This window comes from Malus domestica, chromosome 14 (assembly GCF_042453785.1).
Source record: "Malus domestica chromosome 14, GDT2T_hap1".
Taxonomy (NCBI): Eukaryota; Viridiplantae; Streptophyta; class Magnoliopsida; order Rosales; family Rosaceae; genus Malus; species Malus domestica.
Genome location: NC_091674.1, coordinates 7,398,919 through 7,414,410, shown reverse-complemented (window position 1 = coordinate 7,414,410; position 15,492 = coordinate 7,398,919).

Here is a 15,492-nt window from a genome sequence, read left to right as displayed (position 1 = left end):
AGAGAAGGATCGAATTACATTGTAATTCCAACTGAATAGGTTCTTCGAACAACTTCTACATTAGCTTGGGTAGCTATGACATATGGTTAGATGTCACTCATAGCTTGTGAGTTCTTCTAGATGATTAAATGTAGTCATCAAAGAAGAAAGGTGAATTAAAATGAAGTTTTAATTCACTAAGTGATTGGATTAAATATAATCAATTGGATTGATGTCAATCACCTCACTGCCTTACTAATTAGAACTTAAAATGATTGTACACCGATACACTCTTGTAGTGAGTAATTAATGGATGATGGAAATAATTAATTGGATTAATTAAGTGTTGTGATTAATTTAGAAAGTCTAAAGAAATCATAAAAGCGATAAAAGATCGTTTTGGGCTTAAAGAAACGTTCGGGTTTAATTGGACCCATTGGGCCTAAACCCATTGGGCTTTTATTCAAGCATTGGATGACTAGAAATAAATAAAAGCCCAAACCAACACAAAGGGGCCGGCCCTTGCAAGTGGAGAGGGAGAGATATTTAGTCAAATTGTTGACTAGGTTTCTTTTTGTCTATATAAGGAACTTTATAGAAATTTAATCCTTAGGGTTTATGTATGTTTTGAACAACAAAGAGGCAAAAGAATATATCTCTCTAAAACCACAAAGGCCGGCCACCTAGAGGGTGTTGTAACTAACAATCTTTCACCCTTTGGTTATTCCTCCATCCATCTCACTACACTAGTGGGTGTGGATCTTTAGAGGTCTTCTCCTTTGGAGACTAAAGGAGAACCTTGGAGCACTCTTACTAACAAAGTGGAGGAGGCAAGGAGGGAGGCTAGGCTTAAGGACTTCAAGGAACAAAGGGCTTGGAGGTGGTCCATCCTTGGTCTCAAGTCTAGATCAAGAGGTATAAGACTAAACCTACACTTTGTTCTTTACTAAAATGTTTTAATGCATTATATATAAACCTATGAACCTTGAAGGGGATTTGCATGACTATAGCTTTGATATTATTTGATAAATTGCTTCCGTTGCTCATGTATATAAATTTTAATTTGTATATGCATGCTAGTCATTTAGAAATCCCATGTGTTAAACTCATAATTTTCCCTTCAAGTGGTATCAGAGCCAAAGGTTTATGTATAATGTGTCTTTTTGGATTTTATGCATATGGGTATTAATATTATGTATGACATAATTATTGGTTCATTCAAAATAAGTTTATCTTTTGTTTTTCAATAGTTGAAAAATGTTAGTCAATAGTTGAGAAAGATATGTATGCAAAAGATGTTTTGTATGCATGAATGAAAATTGAGTTTTGAACTAATTTGACATATTATTTCTTCATTTAAAGTATGTTTATCTTTTGGTTTTTCAATGGTTGAAAAATATAAATCAAGAGTTGAAAAGATATGCATGTAAAAGTTGTTTTGTATGCATGAATGAAGAATAAGTCATGAACAAAATTTTGGGGTTTTGTTCTTTGTGGTTGGCACGGTTTTGGGGATTTTTTGGGCATGTGTTTGTGTTTTATTGTAAGACACTCACACATCATTTTAAAGCTAGAAAGTAGAAACCTTGTCACTTTAGTTTTTGGGTTTAAAAAAAAAATCACCAAGAATACACAAATCTTGAAAAAGTGTTCATGGTTTTGTTCTTGGTGTTCATAGTTTGGTTTTGGGTGAAAATGGTTTTATTTGGTTTTCATGCATAGTTCTATGGTTTTGGATGATATTCTTACCATCCATAACCATATTAAAACTTTTAAAACCCTAGACTTGTCTAGGAGATTTCCATCACCTTTTTTCATTAAAGCCATTTAAGCCAAAACCAAGTGACATGCAAATTTGGATTTTTCTACCTTGCATTGAATTAAAGCAAGATGGGTGAGACTTCCCATCTCCCCTTAATGTGGCCGGCCACCCTAGTGGATTTATCCACTTGGGGGGTCTTTTGTAATTTGGAAAAAGATATTTTATACTTTTGAGTATTTACAGTTTGACCCCTAACTTTTTCTTATTTGCATTTAGGCCCCTACTAACTAGAAAGTTAAAATATTTGATTTTAATTTTGTTAGTTGTTTAAACTCATAATTCTATTATGCCCATATGCACTAAATCTAAATGTTCATGTTGCATTCCATTTTGATTATTTAATGTGATTAAGTAGTTAGAAAAAGGGTGACTATGGACTTATGCCTTAAACGATAATTGAGCTATGAGATAAGGCGCTAAAATCAAATTGTTTAAACCTTGGGAATGTGTTTTAATTACTGTTTTTATTGGACCTTGTCACTTTTGACATTAATCTATCTCTCCCTCTTAGTATGTGTAATTTGTAGGAATTTGTACAAATCGGTTTGTAATTCTTATTATTTCTTAATCTCTTTTAGTTAGTTGATTCCCTCTAGTGCTAGACTAGAGTTTCTTTAACTATTGGTAAGGAGACATAACTAAAAGAGGGTTTTGACATGAGATTAAAGATTAAATGGGTCCAATGCCCTAATTAGCAATGAATGATTGTCTTTCATTTCTAATGGCTCAATGAAAATGTTTTAATTGGATTGAAAAGAACGTATCTTTCATTTCTAATGGCTCAATGAAAATGTTTTAATTGGATTGAAAAGAACGTAATTAAATTGACACAACCTCCCCGAGTTTATATTCAACAATGTTGGCTCGTTGTTGCAATAACTTAATAAGTCCATGGTCATCCAAGAGCCTAAGATAACTATAAAGTCCAATTTAAAAGGAATGCAAAAACCTTAGTAGTAGTAGTTACTTCCAATATTTGCAAAATTAGTTTTTGATATTGATTTGTTTTTCTTAAAACAAATAGTGGGAGTATCATACGCTACTAAACTATAATGAAAATAATTAGTAGTTATATATATCTCCAATATTTTGAAAAATGTTTTGATATTGATTTGTTTTATGAAAACGAATAGTGGGGATATCATATGCTACTAATTTCATTAACTTTGGACTAGTAGTTGTAATAGGACATTATTTATTTGAATATGATTAAATAAATAAAATTGATGAGACCTTAAAATCCCTCAACCAACATACAATATTAAGTTGAAAGCTTAAGAGTGCTTTGAACACTTTTTTGTGGCCTTCCACCGTGGTAGGCTCCAATCGTTTATGACTTGTACATCGCCTTCACCCTATCATGGGGGAGTGCAAAGTGCATGCTTATACTCAGGAGGAGTTTATTTAAAACATTTGATGAGGTTAAGGTAGGCAACGAGTGTGGCCAACATCGTATCATCGTGAGGTCATGCTTGAACCCCTATCTAAACCGGCATGGTGGGAAAGAACTTAACTAAGAGAAATAATACCAACATCGTATCATCGTGAGGCATTACTCTCTAGAGGCCAAAAAGATGGGTAATCACAAGAGGTTGTTGTGAATGGGTAATTGTACCCTCTCATTATTATTTTTGCTAGCCAACATCGTATCATCGTGAGGTGGGCTTGGTAATAGTGAGCCTCCCATAACCCGCTAGGAGCTTTCTTTGAAAACTCCCGGATTCCATTTTGAGGGATATGGAATTTGCCAAAAATGATGGGTGGTGTCATTCGGTTTAAAGACCCGAATCGTTTGACTTAATCGACAATCAAACTAATTATTTTATTGTTTATGTATTTAGATATGGTTGGAAGCACTCTCGCGAAAATACTCGACAAACATTGCCTAGAAGGGCACAATTTCCCATCATGGTATCGTAATGTCAAGATTCTCCTAACATTGGAGAAGATTGTTTACGTACTAGACAAGGCTCCACCTCACATACCTCTCGGCCCTGGGGCTACTGAGGATGAACGTGCTAAGTTTGACAAGCACGTTGAGGATGGCACACAAGCCAAGTGCTATCTGTTGGCTTCCATGAATGAGGAGCTACAGAGACAGCACGAGGGCATGGACAGTGCATCTTCCATAATACTCCATCTTACGGAGTTATATGGTGAAGGGACGCGCAACCGTCGCTTTAGCACTGTTTGTGAACTTGTGAAGACCAAGATGGTCAAGGGGGCTCCAGTGCATCAACATGTACTGAAGATGATAGGATTCATTGAACAATTGGAGAACCTTGGTACTCCACTTGACGGGGAATTGGCCCAGGACTTCATATTGGCTTCTCTTTCTGATTCATTCGCGCAGTTCGTAATGAACTACAATATGAATAAGATGGATAGTACTCTCTCTGAGTTACTAAATATGTTAGTAACTGCCGAGAAGACTATGAAGAAAGAGAACGTTGTAGGGACTTCTGCAGTAATCTACAACAAGCCATCCTCTTCCAAGGCCAAGCCGCAAGGCAAAGGCAAAGGGAAGGAGAAGAAGCCACCCACTCCTAAGTCGAAAGGAGGAGTGAGGAAAAAGAAGGCAAAGGAGCCCAAAGGGACTTGCCACCACTGTGGAAAGGAGGGGCATTGGAGGAGGAATTGCAGGTTATACCTTGCAAGTCTTAAGGACAAGCCACAAGGTATGGTTTATGTTCTTATCTTCAATTCTAAATGTTAGATCTTCTAAATATTTATATTTGATATAAAGAGCTAATCACTTGTATAATTGTATATAGGTGGAGAAGCCAAGTAGAAAAGAAAAATGTGGTGAATGGTTCGGCCACTATGTTTTTTGCTTACTAATTAGGAAGTTTGTTAGGCATTAAAGATTGTCTTTAAACTTTCTTATTTTGTTAAGAACTTATTATGTGGCTTCATATGATGGAAGACCACTATTAGTGCCTAAATGTATAAAGGTATTTAAATTAGTCTCTAAATGTATAGAGCTAATATTTTTTGTATTAAACATTATGAATGTTTGAAATATCATATTAATGTAATGTGAAGAATGCCTTTTTAAATATACTATTTCCTTAAAGTAGTGTTATGAATTGAAAATTGTCTTGTTGTATCCTAGATAAGATACAATAGTTATATCACTTATTGTAATGTGATAGCCAAACTTTAGATTTATCAATTATGGATAGATCTCACATGTAGGACATAAAAGGATACAATGAATCTTTAGATTTGGTTCCATTTGTCTACTTATGAGTTCTATATGAATTGACAAAAGTCTAGAGAATCCTTTCTTGATGAAAAGGAAGATCACATTATAATGATATAAGTAATAAGAAAAACGTTTCTTATATGGTTATCGCTTGAAACACAATGATCAAGATCACTCTTGATTCAATTAGTAATTTTGAACAACTAATTGGGCATTCTTTAAAAGGTTTTAAAATGTCAATTGTGTTAGTGATTAAACCAAGAAAGAAGTGTCTAAATCTATAAAATGTTTAAAGACTTTAGTCACTTAATAACAAAACAATAACTTAGTGAAGATTGAAACAAATAAGCTTGAAATGTTTTAAAGCTACTACACAATGTCTTCTTCCAATATATTCCACTTTCATACATTTTGAATATATGAAATGATTTCTCATTAAAGTCATGAGAAATAGTGGGAGGTGTGAAAATGGATATAAACTTGAATATGATTGGTTTATAGTTGTCTAAAGAATAATAGTATTCGACTATTATTAAGAGTTTGCAATTTTAATTGTTAAAAGGACTCAAGCTCTTCAAACGTTAAAATTCTATGTTGTGTGACATTCTAAAGAATAGTCTTTGAATGTTGGTTTCGTCAACCTAGCATAAAATGGTTATATAACTAAGCATATGGACAAGTTAATGAAACAAAAGGGAAATAGTTTCAAAATGAGTCACAACATATGGTTTAACAACAAGACAATCCAAATTCAACATCTCATGTAACTATAACGCTCTATGTAGTTTTAATAAAGAATTATATCAACCACCTAGAAGGAATGGTTGAGTTTCTATATCCTTAGTAGGAGCCATGCTTCCACTAAAGACTTGGATAATTCTTATATGACTACATTAAAGGTCTTAGTATGACTAAAACTTGAAGTATGGTGTATGACACCATATAATTTAAATGAATAGACTTAATGCAACAAGTCACACATTTCAAATGGAATTACTTGAGAAGGAATTCTTTTGTGTGTGATTCATTTAAGTTAGTGGGAGCAATATGCATTCAAATCAAGAAAATATAATTGTTATTTTTGAATGAATGCTAAGTTACAACAAGGCCAGTGGGAGTGATGTCATAATTTGAGCAACAAGATGTGAATAAAGTCTATTCGATAGACTTTATAAAACATAGAGGTTACTCGAAAAATGACAAAACATGACATGGTCAATTTTGAAGTATAGACTTGAAATTGGACTTATTGATATAGCAAGGCTATCTCAATAATGTTATATGGGAATTAAATCTCAAATGTTGTAGATTTAAGAAAGCATTTTCCTATGTGATAGGAAATCACTTTCATAACCCTTGTAATGAATGTGTCATAAAATCACAAAAGGGACACATGTATAGACTTGTGAAGTAGATATCCGAAAGTGAAAAACCACAAGGGTTGTCACTATAAGATATTACTATATCTCAGGATCAGAACCAAAGCAACTGAAAGAGTATTATTGCCTTTAAGAAAGAAACATCAGAGTGGGACTCTGGAAGCGTGCATTCACTTAGGTTGTTAACCAAAGTGAAAATAAGCCATTTTAACAAATGGAACTTCATAATGGATGAAGTACTAATCATATGAATGAATTGTTAGTATTGTACTACAATGGTCTCAAGGTTGGAGCAAAGTTTGTATAAGGTAAACAAACGAAATATATGTCGATATATAGTTTTAGAAACTGCTTCAAAAAGTGTTTTGAATGGAAGGGGTTCTTTTAGAACCAATGATTGAATCCAAACCATAAGGTCGTTAGTAGGATACTACAACGTAATGGGGCGATAGCTCAAGCCATGGAATCAAGGTCTCATCAAAGTATTCGAACACAAGAAAGAGACATCATCAAATGTTTTGGAAACATTTGATAAGTAAATCCCTTTTAAATGATAAAAGGGATTAATGCATAACCAAGTTAACCTACGAGCATAAGCTCTCTCAACAAGATGTATAAGATACACTAGTGATTGACTTTAGTGCAAGTGGGAGATTGTTGGACATATGCCCTGAAAGTCAATCTTTGGAAGAAACTTTTCAGGACAAATGAATCGATGTATGGATGACTCTTATACATCAAATGGCAAAGACACGAATTAGGACTATCTCAATAAACGATATATGTCCTAAATAGTGTATCCATGGACAATGGATCGATTGAAGAAGTAATCTAATGATGTTAGACTACAGAGACCTTCTTCAAATAACCATTATGTCCAAAAGGTTCCTAGTCATTGGATTGTCAGAGGGAAACTGACAATGCTTAGACCGGTACATACTGTGTCCGCTTCAAATGGAAGGATGGAAAGTCTCATCCCATTCGTGTTGTGACACTAAGACAAGTATGTAGGTGCTCATTAGGAGAATGAGTTCACTAAACACAATCGAACGAGAGTACTTGCATGGAGGTCTACTCACATGTCAAGCAAGTAACTCTAATGGTTGAAATAATGTAAGTAGTCATTTGACCTGAGGCATCGTCGTTGTCTTGTGGCTAAGTACTTAATCTTTGATTATGTCAAAGTCACCCCATTCGCGGATGTCCACGGCATAATTGGGGTTAAGCCACTTAGTCATGAAGGCAAGTGAATGCGCAACAAGGAATCTCTAATCCTCGGTAAGAGAGCAAGAATACTCTAAGATATGATTTGGGAATCTTCAGCCGAAGTATCGAGCGTAATAAAGGAAAGCGTTCCTATACGACTCAATAGAATCATATAAGAAGGAATAATCACATTAGGGGTTTGACATAATATATCCATACCCTAATAATGTGATTGAGAGTATTGTTTTAGAGAAGGATCGAATTACATTGTAATTCCAACTGAATAGGTTCTCCGAACAACTTCTACATTAGCTTGGGTAGCTATGACATATGGTTAGATGTCACTCATAGCTTGTGAGTTCTTCTAGATGATTAAATGTAGTCATCAAAGAAGAAAGGTGAATTAAAATGAAGTTTTAATTCACTAAGTGATTGGATTAAATATAATCAATTGGATTGATGTCAATCACCTCACTGCCTTGCTAATTAGAACCTAAAATGATTGTACACCGATACACTCTTGTAGTGAGTAATTAATGGATGATGGAAATAATTAATTGGATTAATTAAGTGTTGTGATTAATTTAGAAAGTCTAAAGAAATCATAAAAGCGATAAAAGATCGTTTTGGGCTTAAAGAAACGTTCGGGTTTAATTGGGACCATTGGGCCTAAACCCATTGGGCTTTTATTCAAGCATTGGATGACTAGAAATAAATAAAAAGCCCAAAGCCCAAACCAACACAAAGGGGCCGGCCCTTGCAAGTGGAGAGGGAGAGATATTTAGTCAAATTGTTGACTAGGTTTCTTTTTGTCTATATAAGGAACTTTATAGAAATTTAATCCTTAGGGTTTTTGTGTGTTTTGAACAACAAAGAGGCAAAAGAATATATCTCTTTAAAACCACAAAGGCCGGCCACCTAGAAGGTGTTTTAACTAACAATATTTCACTCTTTTGGTTATTCCTCCATCCATCTCACTACACTAGTGGGTGTGGATCTTTAGAGGTCTTCTCCTTTGGAGACTAAAGGAGAACCTTGGAGCACTCTTACTAACAAAGTGGAGGAGGCAAGGAGGGAGGCTAGGCTCAAGGACTTCAAGGAACAAAGGGCTTGGAGGTGGTCCATCCTTGGTCTCAAGTCTAGATCAAGAGGTATAAGACTAAACCTACACTTTGTTCTTTACTAAAATGTTTTGATGCATTATATATAAACCTATGAACCTTGAAGGGGATTTGCATGACTATAGCTTTGATATTATTTGATAAATTGCTTCCGTTGCTCATGTATATAAATTTTGATTTGTATATGCATGCTAGTCATTTAGAAATCTCATGTGTTAAACTCATAATTTTCCCTTCAAACGAGTCACTACGAGAGTATGCCGGTCGCTTCAGCCATGAGTATTCTCGCTGCGTTGAGGCAGATGACAAGACCGCCTTCAAGGCCTTCACAGCAGGCGTATGTGATTGTTTTTTCAAGTACATAATCAATGCCAACACTTGGAAGACTTACTCTGAGGTGATGGCACATGCTTACAACCACGCCTCAGCCGAAGCAATGACGTACCAAGGGAACCCCCATATGGTTAACCCCTATCAACAAATGGGAATTAGAAGTCAAGTTCTACCAAGTGATGAGATATTGGCCATTCAGACATCCATTGCATCATCTCCTGCCTCATTTAGCTACTCGCTAAGTCACCAAACGTATCTGTCTCTTGATAAGAGGAAGGATTTTTACTCTCAGCAAGCCCATTACAACAAGAGGGATAAAAGTTCATATCAAGCCAACTAGGGGTGAACGTACCATCGACTATTATGACTATGGGGCCAAGCCTCACTCTTTCAAAGTGGAGGACTAGGTACTGAAGGAAATGCTATTATAAGAAGGCATACACATTACAAATGTTTTAACTCTCAACCGTTTGAGATCTTTTGTCACACAAGCCATTCACCAAATATTTAAAAAAGAGGGAATTCAGACAACTTCTTCTTAATCTTTTGCGCTCCTAGCATTGGAAAACTTGGTCTACACTAACTTACCTTTATACTCCAACTCAGAGCTTTAACATGCGTACTTTGACACAAAGTATGTGATACTAAGTGTTACAACCAACATGGTTCACATATCAAAAGCATGGATCCCTTCATGCATAGCAAAACATTCATAAGCATCACTCATATCAATCAACATAAACATTATACATTCCAACACATTCATACATAAACATCATACATTCCAACACATTCATACATAAACATCATACATAAGCCAACTGTGCTTCGAAAGGGTTCAACGTACTTTATGTCTTCGACATTTGCTATAATGTGCCTTGACACCTTACCCTTATTCTTACCAACCAGGTGATGAAATGTGAAGAAGGATCTCATATTCATGCCACCAAGCAGGTGATGAAATGTACAACTCATACCCTCCTTCATGCCACCAACTAGGTGATGAAATGTACAACCCATACTCTAATATCATTTGGCAACTTGCCACTCATGCCACCAATTAGGTGAAGAAGGAACTCATCTTCATGCCACCAACCAGGTGATGAAATGTAGAACCCGTACTATCCTTCATGCCCACCAACCAGGTGACGAAATGTACAACTCGTACTCTAATATCATTTAGCAACTTGCCACTCATGCCACCAACCAGATGAAGAAGGAACTCATCTTCATGCCACCAACCAGGTGATCAAATGTACAACTCATACTCTAATATCATTTGGCAACTTACCATTCATGCCACCAACCAGGTGAAAAAGGAACTCATCCTCGTGCCACCAACCAGGTGATGAAATGTGATGAAGGAACTCACCTTCGTACCACCAACCAAGTGATGAAAGCAACTCACCATTCATTCCACCTACCAGAAGACAAGTGGTACAACTTGTACATGTGAACTCCTAGCATTCACAAATAATCAAAAACCCTCAAGCTTGATAACTCAACTAGGGGAGCACTTATGCCCAACAAGAGTTAGAGTCACCAGCAAAGTCTTATTGCAAGCCAACAACAACTTCAGTGCATGACATACGAAGATCAACCTATTCAACCCTCTTGCATCTGCTTCAGGCATTTCCCCTCTGTAACAATGTAAACACTACAACTCGTAGAAAGCTTCACACACTCTTGATTAAGACAGTGTGAAACAAAACCAATTTATGGTGCCAACAAGAGCTTCATCAATGGAGGGCAACAACAATTCTCAAAAGCTTCACACACTTTTGATCAAGACAGTGTGAAGCAAAACCAATTCATGGTGCCAACAAGAGCTTCATCAAAGGAGCTCAACCACAAATCTCAAAAGCTTCACACACTCTTGATCAAGATAGTGTGAAGCAAAACCAATTTATGGTGCCAACAAGAGCTTTATCAATGGAGGGAAACCACAATTCTCAAAAGCTTCACACACTCTTGATCAAGACAGTGTGAAGCAAAATCAATTTATGGTGCCAACAAGAGCTTCATCAAAGGAGTTCAACCACAATTCTCAAAAGCTTCACACACTCTTGATCAAGACAGGGTGAAGCAAAACCAATTTATGGTGCTAATAAGAGCTTCATCAATGGAGCGCAACCACAATTCTCAAAAGTTTCACACACTCTTGATCAAGACAGTGTGAAGCAAAACCAATTTATGGTGCCAACAAAAGCTTCATCAAAGGAGTTCAACCAAAATTCTCAAAAGCTTCACACACTCTTGATCAAGACAGTGTGAAGCAAAACCAATTTATGGTGCCAACAAAAGCTTCATCAATGGAGGGCAACTACAATTCTCAAACCTTCGCAGCAAATTCAATTTATATGGTTCATCCAAACCTTCGACTACTACAAGGTGTGGCTTGCATCACAATCTCTTGCTCAACAGTGTGGAAGCAAAATTTGTATATGTTGTCTCTCCCACATTTTCAAATTTCTAGTTTTCCAAAAAAAAAAAAGAAAAAAAAAAGGGAAATTCAACAAAGCTTCATCAATGGAGGATAACTACAAATTCTCAAAAGCTTCACACTATCTTGATCAAGATAGTGTGAAGCAAAATCAATTCGTGGTACCCAACAAAGTTTCACCACAAAAGCTTCACCAATAAAAGTTTCATCAATGGAGGACAACTACAAATTCTCAAAAGCTTCAAACTATCTTGATCAAGATAGTGTGAAGAAAATCAATTCATGGTACCCAACAAAAGCTTCAACTCCAAAGCTTCATCAATGGAGGACAACTACAAATTCTCAAAAGCTTCACACTATCTTGATCAAGATAGTGTGAAGCAAAATCAATTCATGGTACCCAACCAAAGCTTCAACTCCAAAGCTTCACCTACAAAAGCTTCACCCACAATAGCTTCACCTACAAAAGCTTCACCCATAAAAGCTTCACCAACAAAAGCTTCACCTACAAAAGCCTCACCCATAAAAGCTTCACCAACAAAAGCTTCACCCACAAAAGCTCCACCCACCACAAAAGCTTCACCTACAAAAGCTTCACCAATAAAAGCTTCACCAACAAAAGCTTTACCCACAAAAGCTTCCCCCACCACAAAAGCTTCACTCATAAAAGCTTCACCCACCACAAAAACTTCACCCACAAAAGTTTCACCTACAAAACTTCAACACAAAAGCTTCACCTACAAAAGCTTCACACTATCTTGATTAAGATAGTGTGAAGCAAAATCAATTCATGGTACCTAACAAAGCTTCACCTATAAAGCTTTAAAATATATATTTTCAGAAATTAAAAAATTCAAAAATTCAAAAGTTCGAAAATTCAAAAATTCAAAAATTCAAAAAAAAACAAAATTTCGAAAAAAATATTTAGAAAAAAAAAATTGGAAAAAAAAATTGCCTAGGCCTCCTCTTCTTTGGGCATAACAACTTTCATAACAAATATATATGAAGAAGGAGTTTTGGGCTACCACTTAGAAAGGAAATGCCTCATTCGTCAACTCCCTCGACCAGAGACTTGGGGGACTCCTACCATATGCTACTGCACCTTGATACTCGGAAGTCTCACGATCACTCAGTGACTTGGATTTTTCAAGTCTCCAAACGAGAAGTTTTCCTCACTCGGGAAATTAAGGGAGCACTACATTAACCTACATGCTTCACTCACAAAGCTTCAACAAAAGGAAAAATTCAAAAAACTTAGTGAAGAAGGTCTTGGTTAATAAAATACGTTGAAATGAAGCAAAGCTTGTTTATTGATATCTCCGATAAGTTACAAATATGTACATATACATGAATCAAACTAAACAAACAAGATGGAGCCTTCACAAAGGTTGCTTAAGAGAAGTCTCAGCAGTCGGCAGAGCCCCAGAAAGAGGAGGCACCAGAGGGTGATTATTCGGAGCCTCAGTACTAGGCAGAACCTCAGAAGGAGAAGCCACTGAAGGTTGATTATTTGGAGTTTCATTACGCGGTACAGCCCTAGAAGATGAAGACAATAAATGTCTTTGAAACAAACCAATAAACCTCTGATGATCAAGTAAAATCTGACCATCAGATTCCTGCAGTTGGTCGAGCTTCTTCTTCATGTTTGTAGAATAGTCATGTACGAGCCTGTGCAACTGTTTATTCTCATGCTTGAGCCTTCTGATCTCCTGTTTGAGACTTATCACTTTAGCCGCTAATGATTCAACTTGGCGGGTTCGAGCAAATAAGCGTTGGGCAATATTAGACATAGAACCTGCAAACTGAACACTGAGAGCCAGAGAATCCTTAACAGCCAACTCATCAGACTGTTTGGAAAGTAGTTTATTATCTTTGAGAGTGAGAAGGTTCCTGGCCACCACCGCAACGGTCATATCATTCTTCATCATAGAGTCCCTAATGGTAAGAGGACCAGTAGGGGATAAGAAGGATGGGCACCATATGTTGTCTTGAGAAGGCATGGCTGCCTCTTCACCAAAGTTCAAGTCAAAACGACGGTCAGATGGGCCAGACATTTTCAGAAATGATGAAGAAGAAATGAGGTGCAATAAATCTCTGAAGTAAGGGGAAAATTCCTACAAGCAATAACTCTCTGAATGTACTTCTTGCACACAATTGGTGCCCTTATAAAAGAAAAGGCAACAAGGTCGTTGGTTTAAAAATCGAAAAGGCACCACTCTCCGGATTCCGAAGAGACACCACTTTCCACACGCAACATCAACTCCTCGGGTACCACAGATAACTTTGTCAAAGATCTCTGACAAAGTTTAGACACATAAATTTTGAAGGTCCAGCTACCCTACTATTACCCACAAGGGTAAAGGAACAGCACCACTGCTTGATAACTAGAATGTGTGTCAACCTACGTGCTCTGTGATAAGGCAGACTGGCAAAAATGCCCAACCTTTACTCACATTCGAGAAAACACTCCCAACAAGATTGCTTGTTCAAAAATCGAAGAGGCACCGCTATCTGAATCTCGAGAGCCAGACTCCCAACAGGATTACGTGCTCAAAAATCGAAGAGGCACCGCCCTCCGAATCTCGAGAGCCAGACTCCCAACAAGATTACTTTCTCAAAAATCAAAGAAACATTGCTCTTCGAATCTCGAGAGCCAGACTCCCAACAGGATTACGTGCTTAAAAATCGAGAGGCACCGCCTTCCGAATCTTGAGAGCCAGATTCTCAACAGGATTACTTTCTCAAAAATTGAAGAGACACTGCTCTCTGAATCTCAAGAGTTAGACTCCCAACCGTATTGCTTTCTCAAAAATCAAAGAGGCACCGTTCTCTGAATCTCAAGAGCCAGATCCCCGACAGAATTGTTTGTTCGAAAACCGAAGAGGCACCGTTCTCCGAATTTCGAGAGCCAGATTTCCTTGGATAAAGTTTGTCTGTAATCTTCACATGCAACATTAGCTTTCTAGATACCATAGACCACTTTTTCAAAGTGCTCTGACAAAGTTAAAACACGTGAAACTTGCAGCTCCCACTACATTGATATGACCAAGAAGGGTAAAGGAATAGCACTACTACTTGTTGTTAGAGAGACTTCTATATATGTCGATCTCCACCCTCCACAACCAGGCAAACCTGCAAATAAAAAAATGCTCAACTTTTCTTCACATTCGAGAGGGCACTCTCAGCAGAGTTTCTCGAAATACTCAGCTCATTTTTCTCTCGATAATACCTCTGCAAACAAGCCACACCAGAGCAAGAGTATCTCATATCATCAGGGTTAAAAGCAAGAGTATACCATATCATGCTTTTTTCCTATCTTTTCCTTTGGCCTTGTTCTTACCTACAAGATAAGGAGAAAAAGAGCAATCAGTTATCACTTGGAATCAAGCTTCCAGTCAGGAACTAACTGCCTGGAACCCCTTGCCTGATTACTTATCTAGCATTGCTCTCGAGTACTCATCTTCAACATCTTATGCTTCTAGAGAACATACCACATCTGCCCGAGGAACAGATAGGGCAAGTGAGAAGGATACAAGGAAGCATGTGGAGACAAGGATAACAAAACACGTGCCGATACATCCACTACTTTATCAACAGCAAAAGTATCTCATATCATCAGGGTCGAACGTACTCTAGATTTGATGGACTTGTTTTGACCCTCAAATTCTTGAGTCGGCTTTATACTCCGGAGGAAACCAGAAAACCCTCCAGCCTAGTTCAAGAATAAGCCTGTAGAAAGTTACTTCTTAAAAAGCAAAAGTATCTCATATCATCTATTCGACATTTGCTTCTCCTTATCCTTGTTGCTGTTTACGACACAAGGAGAAGGAGAACAATAAACCGGAAGCAGAAGTCGAACCTCCGATCCAGGTTGCTTGCATGGAAGTCTGATTTCTTACCTTCTCTGTTACCTCCTTCGGCAAATCTCCTAACTCGGCGACTTGGGGAACTCCTACTATAGGGTTTGTATTGCACTTGACCAAGCCCAAAACTACAAGTAA